The following is a 19614-nucleotide window of genomic DNA, read 5'->3' on the forward strand; positions in this document are numbered from 1 at the left end:
TGAAACTCTTGAGTAATTAGCAAAACTTTCTTAACAAATATATAGCTCTATCTTGTGAACAGAAAGAATATACAACAATCTTTAGCTATAGGAACTACTAGAGTATAGTGGATGTAAATCTCTCCCCTCCATGTTAAGGGGACAGACACAGTTCTGCATGCACACTACATGCAGAAGAGCTCAGCAAAAGCCAGGCTGACTGCACGTGGCAGTACTTCTCTTTCCAAGAATGTGATAAATCCCTTCCTTCAGGAAGCCTATCGTGTTTAAAGAAAGTGAAACTTTGGAGCAAATTCAACATTTCTTGTAATGAAAGCAGACAAATGCATTCACATCTCTCCATTCCTATCATTGTTACTTTATGCAGGAGCACAAGAAAATGGATGTCTACAGATAAACTTGACAATTTACCTGCCCTAAGGGGTAGCTGAGATCCTCATTCTTCATCCACTTCCACAGAACTGTTGCTCATACTCTTGCCAATTTCAAGAGGGCTATTCAACAAAACACTATATCAAGCTAGATCTCACAACTTACATTAGATGCACACACTATGCTAAAAATGAGTTGACCAAGGGTGAGGACATGGCGCCGTAGCCACAGAAAAATTTGTACAACCCTACCAGGGTCTTTTCTGGTATAAAACGATCATTAGCTCTTTTGTGCAGCCTTGCATCCCCACTGCATCCCCTTCCATAAAGAAGGAAGTGGCAATGCTGCCTTCACAAAGCCTGTAAGCAGAAGCCCCAACAACTTGTCCTTTCAATTTTAATCAGTGTATCAGTAACCTTCCCACTCAGTGCTTGGCCATGCAGACTAAACTACAGCTTTCAGTTTCACTACCATGATCACGCTCAGAAACTGTCCATACAGATGAGAAAGAAAATTCTTACACTGAGTACATTTAGTGTCACAAGTACCTTTGAAATGTACAAGGCTTCTTCCACTTCTAGAAAGACCTTACCATGTAAGTTCAAACATGATTTTTTTTGTTTGTTTGTACAAAAGATCCTAATGATCACAGAATCATTGAATGGCCCGGGTTGGAAGGGATATTTAAGACAACTGAGCTCCAACACCCTACTGTGGGCAGGGTTGTCACTCACTAAATTAGGCCCATCCAACCTAGAAAACCTCCAGGGATGGAGCAACCACAGCTTCTCTGGGCAGCCTGTGCCAGTGCCTGACAACCTTCTCAGCAGCAGAATTTCTTCCTAACATCTAATCTAAATTTCCTCTCTTTTAGTTTAAAGCTGTTTCCCCTTGCCCTGTAGTTACTAGACTGTGTAAATAGTCACTCTACTTCCTGTTTATAAGCTCTTCTCAAGTACTGGAAGGCCACAATGAAGTATCACCAGAGCCTTCTCTACTTCAAGCTCAACAAGTCCAACTTCCTCAGCCTTTCCTCACAGGAAAGATGCTCCAGGTCTCTGATAATCTTTGTGGCCCTCCTCTGGACCCGCTCCAACAGTTCCACATCCTTCTTGTAGCATCTTCTACCATGATGATACACACCATCTCCTCCCAAAAACGTGTTTGAACACGAAGCAATCACACTTGAATTGTGTGTAAGCAACAGCATTCACAATGAGGACAGTGGGTCTAACTGTTCCTAAGTCCTTGTACACACCGCAGTGCAACCCTAGATAAATCATTATCTCCATAGATCATTTTCCCAACACTAATTATCCCACAGAATATCATTGTAGACAGAGTCATTAGTTTTGAATTGCTGTGGTGTGTAAATTAGTCCTTATTTATAGTTCATTTATTGCCTGCAAATATCTGCACTGCAATCAAACTTGATTACAGGTGACTGGACTCATACGCTAGAAAGAATAATGGCTCAACAGAATTACTTGAAGATATTATTCTGTTGTTGCTTTCACAGATTATATAAGTGATCCTGCAAAGATTAGAGAGCTTATCAGTCATGTTATCAGCTAGCTCTGAATATAAATTGATACATGGTGCTTTAACTACATGTAAAAAAAGCCCCACACTCCTTCAGACATTAGAAAGTAAATCCAAATATTAGCTGTTCTATGGGTTGCAGAGAACAATTAATGCAGAATTACAGTGGTCTATAAATTATTTTGTTGGTAAGAAAGGTCTGGTTTGGGCTGGCTTGTAATTATAGACAAGCAGGCTTTCCTCCAGTCTCGGATGCTCTCAATAAAACACAGAGAATTCACAAAAAAGCACAGACTGTGGGTCAGCCAGATTTCTCCCAAATAGTTCAGACAGTAGGTATACAACAACTGTGCCCTTACAAAACAGAAATGTCCTCAAAATGTAGCATTTACCAAACACTTATAGTTGTATTTTAATTTTTCTGTGTCTTTCTCTTTCCCTTCACACTAAAGGGTTTTACTAGATTTTAAGTCTTAATAATTGAAACAGAGCTCAGTACCTGTGATGCAGATAGCTGTTCTAAATGCCGCTACAGATAGCGCCAGGCACGCTTGTACATATGCTTGAATAAGGATCCGAAGAAGAATTTGAGACTGAAATGCTGAAGTATTATACCAATGGTAAGTAGGAAGCTTGCATAATATAGTATGTGATTTTTTAGCAAACAGCTTATTTGTTACAATCTGAAAGATACTTCTTCCCCAAGAAGAATTTGTCCTGATGGGAGAAGTACATTTACTTTATTGGTGTGACTGAAAGTCATGTGATATGTTAACAAGCAGCTGTTAGTAGGAGCTGATGCATAAATTAATGGAGATGATGGTAGAACTTCAAAGAGAAGCATTTGAAACTGAAGACTAGCTTACTTTAAGAATGGGATTCCTTAAGTTGTTTTTTGGGTTTTTTGTTTTATTTTTATGGCATGTAGTTAATAAAGCAGATCTTGCCCACGAAAATATGCTATTCAGCTTGTGCCACCTCTACCTGGAAGACAAGAGATCCATGAAGCCTGCATGAACTCTTCCTCATTATATCCTGCCACCCACAGCCCAAAGTAGAGAACGCTTCTTCCTGTTGCCATCAGTGAAGGGGGGGGAAGTGCTGCTTTTTTAGGAGAAGCACTTGCTTCTCTTTGTTCCTTTTTCCTATTTCTTGGACTCTGTCAATAATTCAAGCAGAAGAGCAAGTATGTGCCTTCAAGAGAAAAAAGATGAAAAGAGCAGAGTTGCTTAAAAGCATGGTGAGAGCAAATAGCTGCTTCCACTGCAAGATAGGCAAGGAGTGTGGATGGGGTAAAATAGCCTGCAGTTGCTCAGCTAACAGTGAGTCAAACGCAGTTAAGTTGGAACATCGAGATCAGCATTTCCAAAACTCAGATTTACATCTCACATACTTCTGCAAAGACCAGACCATGCTGACATATTTTTGCTAGTTACACATAATAAACTCTACAGTGATACATATAGAGTAAGACTTGATTTGTTGCTACGTATTTTTAAAGCACATAAAACAACATATGTGAGGGTAGACTTCCATAGATTTATCTGACTTTTTTCACTGGCTCAGTGTATTATATTTAGCCTGGAAAATCCGTTTTCCACAAATAATTCTCAAACAGCAAATTTATGAGTTGCCGTGTACCCAGAATTCTATCTTATGAGCAAGGAGCCAGAACAGAAGTGGCTACACCAAAGAGTACAGAGTATTTTACTAAAAAAAAGTAAATATTTTTTGTGGTATACTTTTATGCTTGCATTCTTAGTTTCTTTTCTATTTTAGGCATAATAGTTAATAAAACACGACTGCCTTCAGATTTTTGCCAGGACATAATACCTGTCTTTGCCAGACTTGTTCAAACTGAATCTTAACTTTGATTTCAGGTCTACATTACCATATGACTCAACAGCAGTAGAATTTAACTCTATTTATTTAACAGTAAATTACATTGTTCTACTGATGACTGTATCATTAACTGGTAAAAAGCAAACACTCCAAATTATATGATGAACTGATAAAACGAAGACATGAAGAATGACCATAAAGCTAAAAAAGAGTGTTTTTCTTTTTTATGATTAAATACATATTGGTCTACTAGTAACACTTTTGACTGAGGATTTGGATCTGATCCCAGTCACGAACAAGGGGACATGACAGAAACGGTCATGTAGCTTAACATTACTAAACAAGTGGCCTGATCAGAAAAGTATTACTGCATTTTGGTATTAAACTGATGGGTACATTCATTGTCAATACAGCATCTACGCAATGACATTTTCATTTTAGGCAATGTCTTCCCTGAAGTTAGATGGCCAAAAGAGAGAAGCCCTGTATGCCTGTAAGTTTTTCCAGACTGTGGAGGAATAGAACAGAGCCAATTTTATTTCCATATCCTTAGCTTTTCTCAGGCACTCATAGCACTATGAATGGTTTCCATACTCTGTGTGTTGTATGCAAAAAACTTAGCACAGCTGTATTTAAAAGACAGAGAGGTGTGCTGACCTGGTAGATGCTGAGTGTTAACAGCTAAAGAAATGCCACTTACTGGAATATTTTACAGCAGTTATTTTACAACATCTCTGCTACTTCTGGCACATATTAATTTTTTTCCAGCATATTCAGCAGAACTACCAGCGCTCTCAAAATCTAATTCAAGCTCTGCATTTTGTTATCTTCAATTGGACTGTAAATGTCAGTGAGGCACAAATTACTCTTGCCATACCTATGGGGCACTTTCAATATCTCAGATTTGAAAAAACAAGGCATCTGTTTAATTTTTAAGGAAAGAATACAACACATTCATTTAGGATAAAAAAAATCCTTGTTCAGAGCAGAATACTAGAATCTAGAAAATGTGCAGATGAATATTTCCCATCACACACTGTGCATTACAAGTCTCAATTTCACTGAAGAGCAAAGCTGTAAACTTGCCTCCGACCCTGAGTCAAGGGTTAGTAAATCCAGGACTGTATCAAGAAGTAAATATAGAAGGGCTCAGCTCTTATTTAATCTGCATGACAACAGTTATCACATTTCCAATTCTTAACCTAAAACTAGCTTAACATAAATAGTATAAATTATGGGTACGTGATTTGCAAGTTACTTGGCCAGAATTATCTCCCTTTTCTTATCCTTGAAGTAATCACAGAATTATAAAATGGCTTAGGTTGGAGCAGACCTTAAAAGATCATCAGCTCCAACTCTCCTGCCAAGGGCAGGGCTGCCATCCACTAGATCAGGCTGCCTAGGAAAGGAGAAGTGCTCTAGCCCTCTAATCATCTTTGTGGCCCTCCTCTGGACTCACTCCAATAGTTCTGCATCCTTCAATTTTGCAGGCCCCAGGCCTGGACACAGTACTCCAGATGGGCCTCATAAAAGCAGGGTAGAGAGGGACGATCACCACCCTGTCTCTGCTGGCCACCCCTCTTTTGATGCAGCTCAGACCTTCTGGGCTGCAAGAGTACAGCAATGGCTCATGTCCAGTTTTTCATCCATCAGGATACCCAAGTACATCTCTGCAGGGCTTCTCTCTCTGAGTTCTTCTCCCAGATACTGAAAGGCCACTCAGATCTCTCCAGAGCCTTCTCTTGTCCAGGCTGAACAGCCCCAGCTCTATCAGTCTCCTTGTAGGAGTGGTGTTCTTGTATTTGTATGTAGGACTGCCTTGACCCAAGTGCAACACTTTACACTAGGCCCTGCTAAATTTCATTAGATTATTGTATTCCCACTTCTTGAGCGTGTCCAGGTCCCTCCGGATGGTGTCCCTCCCTTCTATTGCGTCAAATGCACAACTCTGCTTCATGTCATCAGCAAACTTGCTGAGGGTACATTAAATCCCATAGTCTATGTGGTTGATAAAGTTGTTGAAGAGCAAGACAGACCAGACCTGGGGGGTCTCACAAGCCTGTATTTCCCCAGATCTTCCTTTCTTTCTTTTTTTCTTGAAAGGGGAGTGATGTTTCCCGTTTTTCCAGTCACCGGGGACTTTGCCTGACAGCCACAATTTTTCAAATATGATGGAGAGCGGCTTGGCAACCACATCAGCTTGTTCCCTCAGAAGCCTGGGATGCATGCCATCTGGCCCCATAGACTTGTACACATTCAGCCTCACAAGGTGGTCTAAGACACTCTTCACTTTACTGGGAGGGATTTTGCTCTCTGACCCTCACTTCAAATTTCAAGGACAGAAGAGTCATGAGAAGCCAGGTTGGCTATGAAGACTGAGGCACTGTTCCCTCTGTCAAAATGTTTTCTGTCAAGTTAGTCTAGACTAGTTAGTGAAAAATACCAAATAAGAGAGGACCACAGAAATTTATACCTTAGAATCATAAAATCCTTAGAGTTGGAAGGGACCTCTCAAGATTATCTAGGCCAATTTCCCTGCAATGAACAAGGACACCACACCTAGATCAGGTCACCTAAGGCCTTATCCAGCCTCATCTCGCAAGTTTCCAAGGACAAGGCATCCACTGTATCACTAGGCAACCTGTTCCAACCTCACTGTAAAAGATATTTCTTTATATCTAACCTAAATCTGCCCTCTTTGAGCTTGAAGCCATTTTCCCTTATTCTATCACCACAGACTCTGCTCAAGAGTCTGTACTCTTCCTTCCTGCAGCTCCCCTTTAGATACTGAAAGGCCACTCACAGATCTCCCCAAAGCCTTCTCTTGTCCAGGCTGAGCAGCCCCAGCTCTCTCAGTCTGTCCTTGTAGGAGTGGTGTTCCATACCACAGATCATTGTGGACACTCTCCAACAGGTCTATGTATCTCCTGTACTGAGGACTCCACATCTGGATGCAATACTCCAGGTAAGGCCTCACCAGTGCAGAGTAGAAGGGCAGGATCACTTCCCTCGATCTGCTGGCTATGCTTCTTTTGATGCAGCCGAGAATACAGTGGGCCTTCTGGGCTGTGAGGGCACGTTGCTAGCACATGTCCAGCTTCTCATCCACCTGACCCCCCAGGCCTTTTTCAACAGGGCGGTGCTCAATCCTTTCATCCCCCAGCCGTATTGGTAATGAGGGTTGCATTGACCCAGGTGCAAAACCTTGCACTTGGATTTGTTGAATCTCATGAGATTCATCTGGGCCCGCTGCTCAAGCCTGTCTAAGTCCCTCTGGATGGCATCCCATCCCTCTGGTGTCAATCACACCCCACAGCTTGGTGTCATCTGCAAACCTGCTGAGGGTGCACTTGACTCCACTAGTCAATGTCATGAAGACATTAAAGAGTATTGGTGCCAGTACCAACCCCTGGGGGACACCACTCATCGCTGATCTCCATTCAGACAGAAAGCCACTGACCACCACTCTTTGGACTTGGATCTGCAGCCAATTCTTTGTCCACTGAACAGTCCACTCGTCAAATGCATACCTTTCCAATTTAGAGAGAAAGGTCTTATTGAATTTGAGAGAGATGACATCAGTGGCTCTTCCCTTGTCCATTGATACAGTGAGACCATCACAGAAGGTCACTACACTAGTTAAGCAGGATTTGCCCTTGGTGAAGCCATGCTGGTTCTCACTTCCATTTGCCTTAGCATAGCTTCCAGGAGGATCTTTTCTATGAACTTCCCTGGCACGAAGGTGAGACTGACAGGTTAGTAGTTCCCGGGCACATCTTTTATATCCTTTTAAAAAATGGGCGTGGTGTTGCCTTCTTTCAGGGACTTCACCTGACTGCTATAACTTCTCAAATATCATTGAGAGTGGCTTGGCAACTACATCAGCCAGCTCCCTCTGGATTTTGGGATACATCTCACTGGGACCCATAGATTCATGGATGTTTGGGTTCCTCAGGTAGCCACAAGCCTGATCTTTGTTTACAGTGGAAGGGATGCTGTTTCCTCGATCCCCTCCTACCAAACCAAATGTTTGAGGGCTGTGTGGTGAGCAGTTATCAAGGAAGACAGAGGCATAGAAGTTGTTAAGTACCTCAGCCTTCTCTTTGTCTGTTATTACCAGCTTGTCTGTATCACTCTGGGGGGAGTACGTCCTCCTGGGCTTTCCTTTTCTGGTTGAGGTACCTGTAGTCTTTCTTGTTCTTCTTGTCATCCCTAGCCAAGTTCAGTTCAGGCTGGGTTTTGACTCTCCTGACCCCATCCCTACACAGTCTAGCTGCTTCCTTATATTCTCCCCATGGAATCTGTCCCTGTTTCCTCTACCTGTGCATTCTCTTCTTGCTCTTCAGTTTGACCAGCAATTGCCGGTTCAGCCACACCAGTTTCTTGCTTTCCTTTCCTGACTTGCTAACCAGCAGATTGAGAGTTCTTGCACCCTTAGGAATGCCTCCTTAAAGATCTGTCAGATCTGCTCTGCACCCTTGCCCACAAGAACAGTTTCCCATGTGTTTTGTTGAGTAAATCACTGAAGAACTGGAATTTAGCCTTCCTAAAGTTTAGCTTCCTAATTTTACTCTTCACCTGTCTCATGTCCCTCCGGAGCACGAACTCAAACGCAGCATCATCACTACAGCTCAGGTAGTTTCCAATATTGACATCACCAATAAGTTCATTTATGTTTGTGAGCAATAGGTCCAGAATTACATTTCCCTCAGTGGGGCCGTCAATTACTTGACTCAGGAAGTCACTACCTGGGAATCCCTATAACTTTTAATGCAGAGTCATACTTGAATGCAACAGGTTTGAACTGCCTTTTGGTAAGGCATGTGTGCTATGTGAGTACCAGCATTTCCCAAGGATCAGACTGCTTTCATCTCTTCTGGAAGTTAAATCTTACCAGCCTTCATTTACAAGCAGCAAACTGAAACACAACACAGTAAAACAAGGTGGCAAGACCACACATTGTACCAGTAGTAGTGCTCAGAAGCCTGTCCAGACTCTCTTTTCAAGTTGGGCACTTGAAAACTAAAACATTTCTTTCACTGATGTTTGTAGAGGAATAAAGACCAGGCAGTTAGCCGGATCATAACTAGCTTGCTCAGCACAAAAAGTAAGGAAAAGAATGCACAGAAGCAGCTTTCTGCATGGCTGTATTGCCGTAATTCAGCTATAAGATGAAAGAAGTCATCCGTAAATTTGTTTTTAAGGGTGCTTAACTTATTAGGAGAAAGTATGGTAGCCACAACAAAAAAAGATTTTGGTTGAGAAGGTCCCTTTTGACAGTAGGTTACGCACACTTTTTTATTTTTTATTTTTACAAGCAATTTTTCACTCTTTTGACCTTTTTATTTTCTTAGTGGAATTGATATTTCCTTATAAAAGTCTCTTGAGTGTAGATTCATAGTACAATGAATACATTCAGAGTTCAACCATTTGATTTCAGAAACATTAAAAGGACATAGAGTGTTCCACCTGTTATATCAGAATCTCTTGAATTTCTCTTTTATTTATAATGTTGTATTTGTGTACATTTATATATATGTAGTCAATTAAGTTAAATGATAACAATCATAAAATTGTTACTGTACACAGATAGCAGCTGTAAAGTCTTAGATAGTCATTTAAAGCTAGATAACAGCTTTTCAGTTCCACAGCATAAGCAATCATTCTTCCCAAATCTTGCATCACAGTATATTTCTATGAAGTGTTTTATTAAAATTCTACCTCGATAGTAAATTGATTAAGTCTGTGGAAATGCATTCCAGATATGAATCAGAATCACTACAATAATTCATACTAGATGCCACTTAAGTGTCATCTAAACAAAGATCTTCTATCTACTATATTCTAGAACAGATTTCTAAGTTCTCTCTCCTGGAATAATAAGGAACATTTTCCCACTTGTTTTAATATTGTGCATTCAAAAAAATTAGGCAATCAACAGTTTAAATAACTCCATAAATGAAAAGTGTGCCACTGACACACAGTAAAATAAATTTTCTCTGACAAGAAAAAATGGCTTTCAAACACTTGTATCAATTATTAAGTCACTTGTCTCAAAAGCTCAGTAGAAATGAAAACATCAGCTTAGATCAGGATGGAATTGAATAGCCTTAATTCAAATACTTCTGTTTTTTTCCCTGGGGGGAGTAAGAGTACAGTGTAGGAAACTAAGCTAAGGATTGTAATCTCAATCAAAATTCCATATACTACATACTACCATTATGGTCTTCTGCAGGAATGAATCACAGGATTTGTAAGGATTACATGCAGAGCACTACAGGGCTCTACTCATCATATCCTTAGATAACATCAATCATTAAGTAATTTAGGTAATAAATAAGGTAAGAAAAAGGTTAAAACACTACCTCAAATGTCAGCAGGGGATGGATGATGCTTCACACGTCCCTCAGCTCAACTGCAAAATGTGGCCTTCTCCAGCCATCCCAGCACCTACACAAAATCAAGGGGAAAAAAAAAAAAAACAACAGATGAGCTCTAACATAATGGTGGAATGATGACAGAACAAAATCCTAGTGGAGTCTTGCCACTGTCCTTCTATGGGAAAGGCATCTTGGGCAAAGTCTCCAGCTGGGCAGCCTCCATAATGGACCAAGAGATGCACCTGGGCTTCTCACTCAAAAACCAGCAGCTGCCTGCAATCCCTTTGTCACTGGGGATTTGCCAAGCAGCAGTACTCAACACTAACTTTGACATTAAAATGTACCAACACAGATTTAAATGGCAAAGAGAAGTCAGAAAGACCTATCAACACTCATTATCAATATATCTACAGCATAAGTAAGGTGGTTTGGAAAGAAAAAGCGGAATTATCATGAAGAGGATATGGATGAGTATATCACATTCCTAATATTTTAGACAGTAAACTATAGTGTAGAAACTTATGAACAGCTAGTTTTAAGAAAGCAACACTGTGTTTTTCATTAGAAGGACAGTATGAAGCACTCCAAGGCATTTGTTTTGTCCAGAATTACTAAACACATTACCACTGCGGCAGTATTTGGCAAAGCAGCAGCATCTAAAATGGTCTTGAACTAGTGGCACTTCTATATTTAAATAAAAATAATTATTAATTCAATATGAAGGTTTATTTCTTCCCAAGGAAGAAGTCATTAGTGATTTGGTTTAATGGTCGACTTGGTAGTGTTAGGTTGATGGTTTGGACTTGATCATCTTACGGGTAATTTTCAACCTACATGATTCTAAGTCAGCATTCTTTAGAGTTTTGAAAAGTTGGCAATGGTGCCCACATTCATTGATTATTTCATAACAATTTGGTTGCTAGTGGGTAGAAACCCCTCAAAGACCAGAGTTCACAGTATCAAGCTCTTTAAATACCAAAAAAGGAAGCAGCTTGTGAAAAAGCATTGAAATAACTGCATGCATTCAGACTGTACACACAGGGCCACACTGCACTAGCCTTAATAAGAAGTTAGTATGTCACATAAGAGTTTCCCTTGGCTGAGGGCTAGTACTGGCTTCAGAAAGAACAGCAGAAATTTTCATCTATGTTCACAGAATTTCCAACTTTTTAAGAACTTCTTTAAATGTATGCATAGATGCCTAAATAATGAAGATCTGAATGTAAAATGAGACAGACTGAGTGAAAATGTTGTATTAGTCAGATACTCTTCAGTGCAATTTGTAAAACGCTAAGTGAAAACTGTGTAATTATGTTAAAAAAAAATGACAACAAACAACTATCAGATGGGAAAATCTTTGAATTGAACATAGAACAAGATTAAAGAAATATTTGGTGACATGAGAAGGAATCTTCCATTAAAAAATATATAAAAAAAAATCAAGAATAATATGTAGTAGCTATCAAAGTGAAAATAAATCAAGGTGTGTATCATAGCAGAAGTGAAATCTGCAATCATGGTTCTCCACAAATACAAGCCGTGGAACAAGATAACTAGACATGATATGCCTTTACTTATTACCTCTTTCACCTTCTGTAACAAGCACAACTAATACTGCACCTCACAGAAAGAGCCCACTCACATTTTGTAAGGTTGAGGATCTTACTGTCCCATTTTAACCTCATCCCATAAGGATTCTTAAAACCATTTGTAAATTTTGGAAAGATCTCACTTACAAAAATTGATCCATGAGCCACAACCCTCATTTTCTACAATAAAGGACAGTTCAGGCTGAACAAAACTGTAAAGACTAAGGCAGCTGTTGACTGAAGCAGGTTAACTAGGAGTACTGACAAATTCCTGTTTCAAAACACTTGGTACAGTATTAGCAAGTGGAAATGATCTCCATGTGACAAAATCAGAACCCTACTACAAAGGCAAAGGCAAAATTCTTCCAGCAGCCTTTCCAAAATATTTTGAAATCCTGCTCAATAGCAGAGAAGATCTTAGTTACTTTATAGGCAACAAAAAGGACATGCCCTAATTTCTGCTTAACTAACTGTACTCCGAATATTTTGTCTCACTCTTGGTAGCTACTGGAGATAGCACAGGGATTCCATGCAACAACACTGCTTATTTGCAATGTTGCAGTTTAGAACAAGCCAAACAAGCGGAAAGACAATCACATGTGCACTTGATTCTGACTCTTTATCACGTATGAAAAAGAGGTAGTATTGCACACAAGATAATGCGCAGCCATGTTTTCAATGATTCTTAGAAAAACTGCAACTTCAGTGAAAGGAGAACATGGATTAACAGGAAGAAACTGCAAAGGTAATGATTTTTTTCACATTTTTTTTCACAGTAAAAGTTATTTATGCTAATCTGTGTGGCAAACAAAAGGATTGGAATACAGAGTCAAAATGGGACCCATCCAGGATTCCTTTGCCTCGTAACTAAAAACATGCAATTCTTTATTGGGATGTCAGGATCTGTGTCCATTCCATCTCCTCAGCGCCTAACCTGAGAGAATAATAAACCTGAGAATGTGAGACGGACACAAACACGTCAGAAGATTTTTCAGTCTTCAAAACAGTATTCAAACAATTCCATCTTTGTAAAACCAATCATGGGTTTTCAAATAGCATTCTGTGGTTGGTCTCAAGGCAGGCAGAATGAGGTGCTTCACTGGGTATGAAGGGAGGAAGGAACCTGTTGCCTACAGAGGGAGCTAACTAAAATTAAGCTCTTGCTTGAAGGGAAAGCCTATGCAATGCATTGCCTCCCAGTGATGGGAGATTTCATGGATATGAATTTCATGGATTTTATGGAAATTTCAGCCATACCAGAGAGGTAGACATCTTACTGTGTGTACAGCCTACTATTCCTCTTCATCAAATGAACTGCTCCAATACAATGCTGCTCAGAGAGCACTAACTCTGCATTATGGCTTGAATGTCATTGGAATAAAGGGAAATGCTGTGGCCTCACTACCAGCTCAAGTTTTCCCATTTCACTTGTTAACTTTATAAAGTCATCCTCAGACTGAAGAGATAAGGAACTACAGATACAAACGGTACAAACCAGCATATAAGTTCTATGTTCTGCTATTGCCTTTCTTTACTTTAGAGTGTTATTTCTCAATATAAGAAATGGGATGGACAATGCCCTAAGATTTAGAGAGGCTAAGAGTTGTCACTTCATTTATATATGCTTCCAATCACAAGGCAATGCGTCTGCTTTTTATAGTTACATGTATACATGCACATTTATACAGTCATGCTGACAATATATTACAGTATTATTTCAATTGATCTTGAACAAAATAAGGCTACAACTTATGTAGACAACTTGACCCATGCACCAAATTTGAATCTAAAAACTAAGATGAATGATCTAGGCTTATGGCTGAAAATGCACAGTTAGCATGACTCGAAAGCCCAGCATTAACTTGTGGTCACTTGTATTGTCCAGAGAACTTGCAAAGTATTCTCAGTCTGGTTTACATACCACACTCTTACATAAGCATGTACACAAAAGTGTGCAAAATCAAAACCAGCTTCATGCTTGGATTCAGAATTACAGAATCACAGGAACAGCATGGTTGGAAAAGACCTACAAGCATCCAGTCCAACCATCCACCTATCACCAATAGTTCTCACTAAACCATGCCCCTCAACACAACGTCCAAATGTTCCTTGAACACCTCCAGGGTCAGTGAATCCACCACCTCCCTGGGCAGCCCATTCCAATGCCTGACTACTCTTTCAGAGAAGTAAGAGGAGGCATGTATATGTGTTCGATCTTTAGCTATAAAAAATACAACTGAATGCTTGTAATAAGCCACATGCATATATATGTCCATGGGATTTGAAGGAATGCACATGAAAGTTCTGAGGAAGCTGGTCAATGTCATTGCATGCAAGGCCGCTCCCAATGACATCTGAAAGGTCAGGGCAATGTGGAGAGGTTCCTGAGGATAGGATGCATATCACTCCAATTTCAAGAAAGGAAAGATGCAGAACATTGAGAACTAAGGACTAGTAATTATTACTCCTGATCCCTAGGGATCTCATTTTGATCTTCTGAGAAGTAATGGAGAAAATAATCCTCAAAAATACTTTGAAACATACAACGTACTGGAAGCAATTGTGAGTAGTCAGCACAGATTTATGAAGGAAATATAAAATCTGATGGCCTTCTACAGTGAAATAATTAGTTTGCTGGATAAGGGGAAAACAATAGATGTTATCTTGAGTTCAGCAAGGTTTCCAACACCTTCTTCTCTGAAATTTTCACTGACAAACCAAAGAAGTACTGCACAGGGAAGCGGATGATGGAAACTGGTTAGCATAACAGGCTCAAACGTGTAATCAGTGGGAAAAATTCAGCAGAAGGTCAGTCAGTGTTAAACTCAATATTCAATACTGACCAGGAGTTAATTTTTTGCTGCAAGACATCCATAGCAAATCAGAGAATCATGGAATAGCTTAAGTAAGAAGGGACCATGAAGGTCATCATTCCAACCCCCCCCCTGCCATTGGTAGTGTTGCCAGTCACTAGATCAGACTGCCCAAGCCCCCATCCAACCTGGCCTTGAATGCCTCCAGAGCACTCCAGTGGAGCACCCACAACCACTCTGGACAACTTGTCAGTCTCTGAGTAAAAGATTTCTTCAGAACATCTAACCTAAATGTAGGCAAATTTACTGAGGGTACACACAATTCCAGTATGTTGCTGATGTTGAAGAGCACTGGTCCCAAGACAGACCCCTGTGGGACATCACTTGTGATTGGCCTCCACCTTGATACGGAACCCTCTGTCTGTAACCTTTCAACAAATTCTTTATCCACCTAATATTCCAGCCTTTAATTCCATACCTCTCCAATTTAGAGATAAGGATGTGGCACAGGATTCTATTGCCCTTCCTTTGTCCACCACCAGTGCTGTCACTCCATCAGAGAAGGCCAACAGAATGGTCAGGCACATTCTGCTACTGGCAAAGCCACGCTGGCTGTCTCAGACCACCTTTTCATCTCACTTGCGCCTTAACATCTCTTCCAGGAGAATCTGCTCCATGATATTTCCAAGCAGAAAGATGAGTCTCACTGGACTGTAGTTCCCCAGGTCTTCATTTCTCTCTTTCTTGAACACGGAAGCAGTGTTTTCCTTCTTCCAGTTACTGTGGACTTCTCCTGACAGTCACAATTTTTCAAACAGTGGAAATTTTCAAATATTTTCAGATATTCTCTTTGAAGAAGCTTTCATGCACTACTAAGCCCTTCCATTCTTCTTAAGTTCAAACTTCTTACTGCTTCAAATTATTTCTGTAACACAATAACTCACACCCACAGATGAACAACCTTATTTGCCTCTGTGAGGTGACTCCTTGAAAATTCTCTAATAAATTTTTCTCTGCAAGGGGAGTTTTTCAAGGAAACACTAACAAAATACAACAGACCCTTCTAATCTCTTTGCCTTTTTTTTATCTTTCTTTTTTTCCCCCCTCTCTCTACCCAGATGTCTTTTTTTTTTCTTCTTTTAAATACTTTTTTTTTTCCTCTTTCCTTCTTCAGCCCTTCCACTTACCTTATCAGCATTCCCTGAATGAGGGATCATACTCTTTTTCCCAGTCAGAGCCTTTTTTCTCCCCCTCAATCCTTTCATATCCGTAGAGGTCTAACAATAAATCTTGACCTTCTTATTTTAAATACTTCACTCAACCACATTTCTGTTCAGAGAGACTTGGCAGTCTTTGCCTTCTTGACATCACAATAACTGGAACACCTTAGCAGCACTAAGCTAAGGAACAACTTGTATTTGTTTTGGCACTCACAGTAGGGATGAAAGGTGAATATGTATTTTATACTGTATTATGCTTACACAAGTATAGCTTTGTGGACAGGAGATCTCAGGAGTTTAGCACAGAGCCAAAAACAGGAATTATTACACCTTTTTAGGTTGTAAAATGAGGCATCAGCACTGTTAAGGTTGTGAACAGATGAGTAGTCCAAACTTCATAGGTAAGCTTAACACTACATACAATGTTGTGCTTGGTCTTATCAAAGCAGAATTCAGGCTGCCTTGCATGAGTAAAGTGTGCCATATTCTCATCCACAGTTGTTTATGTTTTTGAATTGAAGGAATATTATGAAAAACTTGCAAAGTATCTGGAGATCTGGGCAGCTGGAAATCCAGAACTCTACTAGTTGAAACTGGTGCTGAATTATCAGTAACTTAGAAGGGGAACTTTTACATTAAATTAACGGGGATGTACCAATTACTAGCTGAGAAGAAAACTGCATTCCTGGATCATTTTAGCCAGTTTTCATATGCACCCTTAAGAGACAAACAAACTTGAGAAAAACAGAAATACAGAAAAAATCTTATACTACACTTGAAATGAAGTAAATATCAGTTATTTACTAGAAGCTGAATGAACAAAACCTACATCCAACTTGCTTTTCAAACGCGGTATCACAGAATCAGAGAATAGTTTGGGTTGGACATGATCTTAAAAGTCTCAACTTCTTGCTGTTGCCATTCTCTAGATTAGATTGACCAGGTCCCTATCCAGGCTGACATTGAACACCTCCAGGGGTAAGGCATCAACTGCTTATCTGGGCAGTCTCATAGTAAATAATTTCTTCCTAATGTCTAATATTCCTGATTCTCAACTCTGCTGACTGGATTTCAGAAAAGACTGACAAAGACACACATTTTTCACAAGATTTTCAAAGATTCTGTAACCTCCCCAGGAAATCTAACCCAGTGCATGACTATCTGTGCCACTATGAAAGTTATTTGCATATAGATCCCAAGTCCTTCTTTATGTAAATCAATCCCTCTATTTTTATTTTTTTTTCTGTCTGTATGTCTGAATGTGTTTTTGTCTGTACGTTCCCTAATTTTTTTCGTAGTCCTTTACTTATGCAAGGACCACTGTACTTCACTATCTCTCTAGATTAAACAAAACTATTTCTTTCAATCAGTCAGGCCTTAAAGACTGCTGATAACTTTCAGTTAGCCCAGATCTTGCATAGCAGTCTGAGGTTTTACCAAAGCTAAGCTGAAAAGATTACTTCATGTAGTTTTCTTTTAGCTTTGTACCTCCAACTTTATCTGTATTTTCTCTATCAGAATGACATTGTTGACTCATAATCAGCCAGCTCCAGATAATTTTGTGAAAACTGAAATGCCAGGATTTTGAATAATACAGTTTCCCTTTCTCCCATCATCGACCACTCCTTCTTGATTAAACATTTCTAAATACAAAAATTATATATTAAAAATAGGGGGAAAAGCTGTTAATTTTAACTAAACAATAAAACAAACGCAAGGATAAAAAGTGTGCTTCAGAGACTGCAAGACTGCAAGGGACTGCAGGACTGTAAGAAGGTAGAAGAAAATATTTTTCTTACATATTAAGAAAATCACCTATTAAGTGTGTGATGCCAAAGTAATCACTGCTTTACAAAAAAACACATAGCATATGTCAGTATTTGGCAAACTGTGAATACAGAAACAAAGTTTACTGGATCAAAACCACTCATGACTAATCAACACAGCGCGCGAACAGTTTAGAACTCAAAACTACAGAACTTAAAATGGAGAAATACAAGATTTATTTTAAGCTAATTTGTATCTCAGTATATAACATGGTCAAAGTTAAAATCTATGTGGCTCTTGTTCCCTCTCTATTTTCAGAAATGGGGTAAATCTACACTTCAGGAGAGTGTTTTTGAGCACAAAGAGGGAGATTTGGTAAATTTGTTGGCACAAATTAAACTGAATATAATTTAACCTACGTTCTAATGTAATTTAGTCATTAAGTGATGCAGCTGCTATTCGAAGCATTATTATGGATCTTTGGTTTTAAATGCTGGCTTTATGAGTTCCTCAAGTAGCTCAAATGGTTTCAAATGATGTACTATCTTTGAACTAAGGCAGTGGCCACTTTGTTCAGCTTTCTCATGATTCAATAGCAAACCCCAAAAGTTCAGGTTATTTTATCCCAAAACAGCCATTCCATTTTCTGCCACAAAAAAAAAGCTAACTGTTGTCATCATATAGATTACTTTCAGCTCCATATGTCTTAGACTTCCCTGATACAAGAAGAAAACAGAACTGTTGATGAGTGCTCAAAGTTACATAGCAAGAAACAATATATACATACTTTATTTATTCCATACTCTAAATTTACTTCTGTTACAACTCTCCTCTGTAACTTCTGATTAAAAAAAACAACAAACAAACAAACAAACAAAAAACAAAAAAGAACAAACAAAGACTAAATTTTAAAGATATCTGTTTAGGAACTCCATGGGAGCTCTAAGCAGACTCTTAACAATGTTCTTCCAAACTTTGTAGATTATTCAAGAACTGGCTGCTTGCTGATTTTAGTCTTACTTTTGTACACATTTTCAAAAGCTTCTCAGAGTTGAATGTGAAGCAAGATTGAACCAGCAATCACATCCCCTTCCAAAGTTCGCAGTGAAGGCACTCAGCATTTTATCTCAGAATCCAATATTGCATTTGGGAAGATTTCAAATTCACCTCATTCTCTCAGTAACAATTAAACACGGAGTCACTGGTCTCTAACTCTCATGGTGACAGAGAACCAGAAGAGATTTCTTGTGTCACAAACTTTGGCACCTGTGCAGCAACAACACTGTATATTTTTATTCAGCTCAATTTTAAAAGCAGTCCTTATTTGCTTTTAACTAATAATAATAGAAGAACACATCTCTAGAATACTTCTTTACAAATCAATCACAGTGAGGCATCTTTTGAGAGAATGTATGGGTATACACATGTATATATTTGTATCACACATCTCTTTTGTGTCATGACTTCTTGTCACAGATGTTACCCTTAAGAGTTTACTCTAAATCCTGCATTCAATTTTCATGCGTATTCTGCAATATTCAGTTTTAATAAACTTCCTGACTGCTAAGGCACAGAGGTCATATAACAAACTCCCCATCAGTGATCAGTAGATTACAGAAACTACCCATTTGACCAAAATACACTGTGAAGTTTGATTGTTTTATGATACCGTGCCTTTCCCTGCCTTTAGAAACGTAATTCAGTAAAAACCACAAAGCACACCTGCACCTGGGATAGTCCTGTTCAGTGTGGATTTACTAGCCACCCCTGTAAGATCTCCAAACTGCATCTTTTGTTTTGAAGGCAACATGCTGCCTATGTGATACAGAGTCCAACTCCAAGAGCATAACTATCAAGAACTAAGGTTTATTTACACATGGATAACTAGGGAACAGAAAGCATCCACAGCAGGATATTTTGTGTGCATGTGTGACAATTAACACAGGAGACTGCTGTGAAGAATTCCTTCATAGCATGTTTTCTCTGGGGTGCCAACTGAGACCATGAATATTGCGCAATTCACATTTTCAGCCAATTATTTCTGCACTAACTTAGGCTTGTTTTCTCTTCTAAAAATATTAAATCAACA

At 39.3% G+C, this 19614-nt stretch overlaps 1 protein-coding gene across 3 annotated transcripts in view; it reads right to left on the reverse strand.

Annotated features, from left to right (window-relative positions):
• GHR (growth hormone receptor) overlaps positions 1-19614 on the reverse strand; it is a 129650-nt gene that overhangs the window by 70186 nt on the left and 39850 nt on the right. For 2 of the 3 annotated variants that reach the window (XM_031609596.2, XM_090131290.1), the window contains exon 2: positions 10122-10206. The gene's annotated coding sequence lies outside the window, so the exon portion shown is untranslated. Of the gene's footprint in view, positions 1-10121; positions 10207-15016; positions 15285-19614 lie in introns of those variants that run through there. The other variant, XM_090131291.1, reaches the window with a different exon arrangement.

The sequence above is a fragment of the Phasianus colchicus genome, chromosome Z (assembly GCF_987193195.1).
Source record: "Phasianus colchicus chromosome Z, bPhaCol1.hap1.1, whole genome shotgun sequence".
NCBI classification, from domain to species: Eukaryota; Metazoa; Chordata; class Aves; order Galliformes; family Phasianidae; genus Phasianus; species Phasianus colchicus.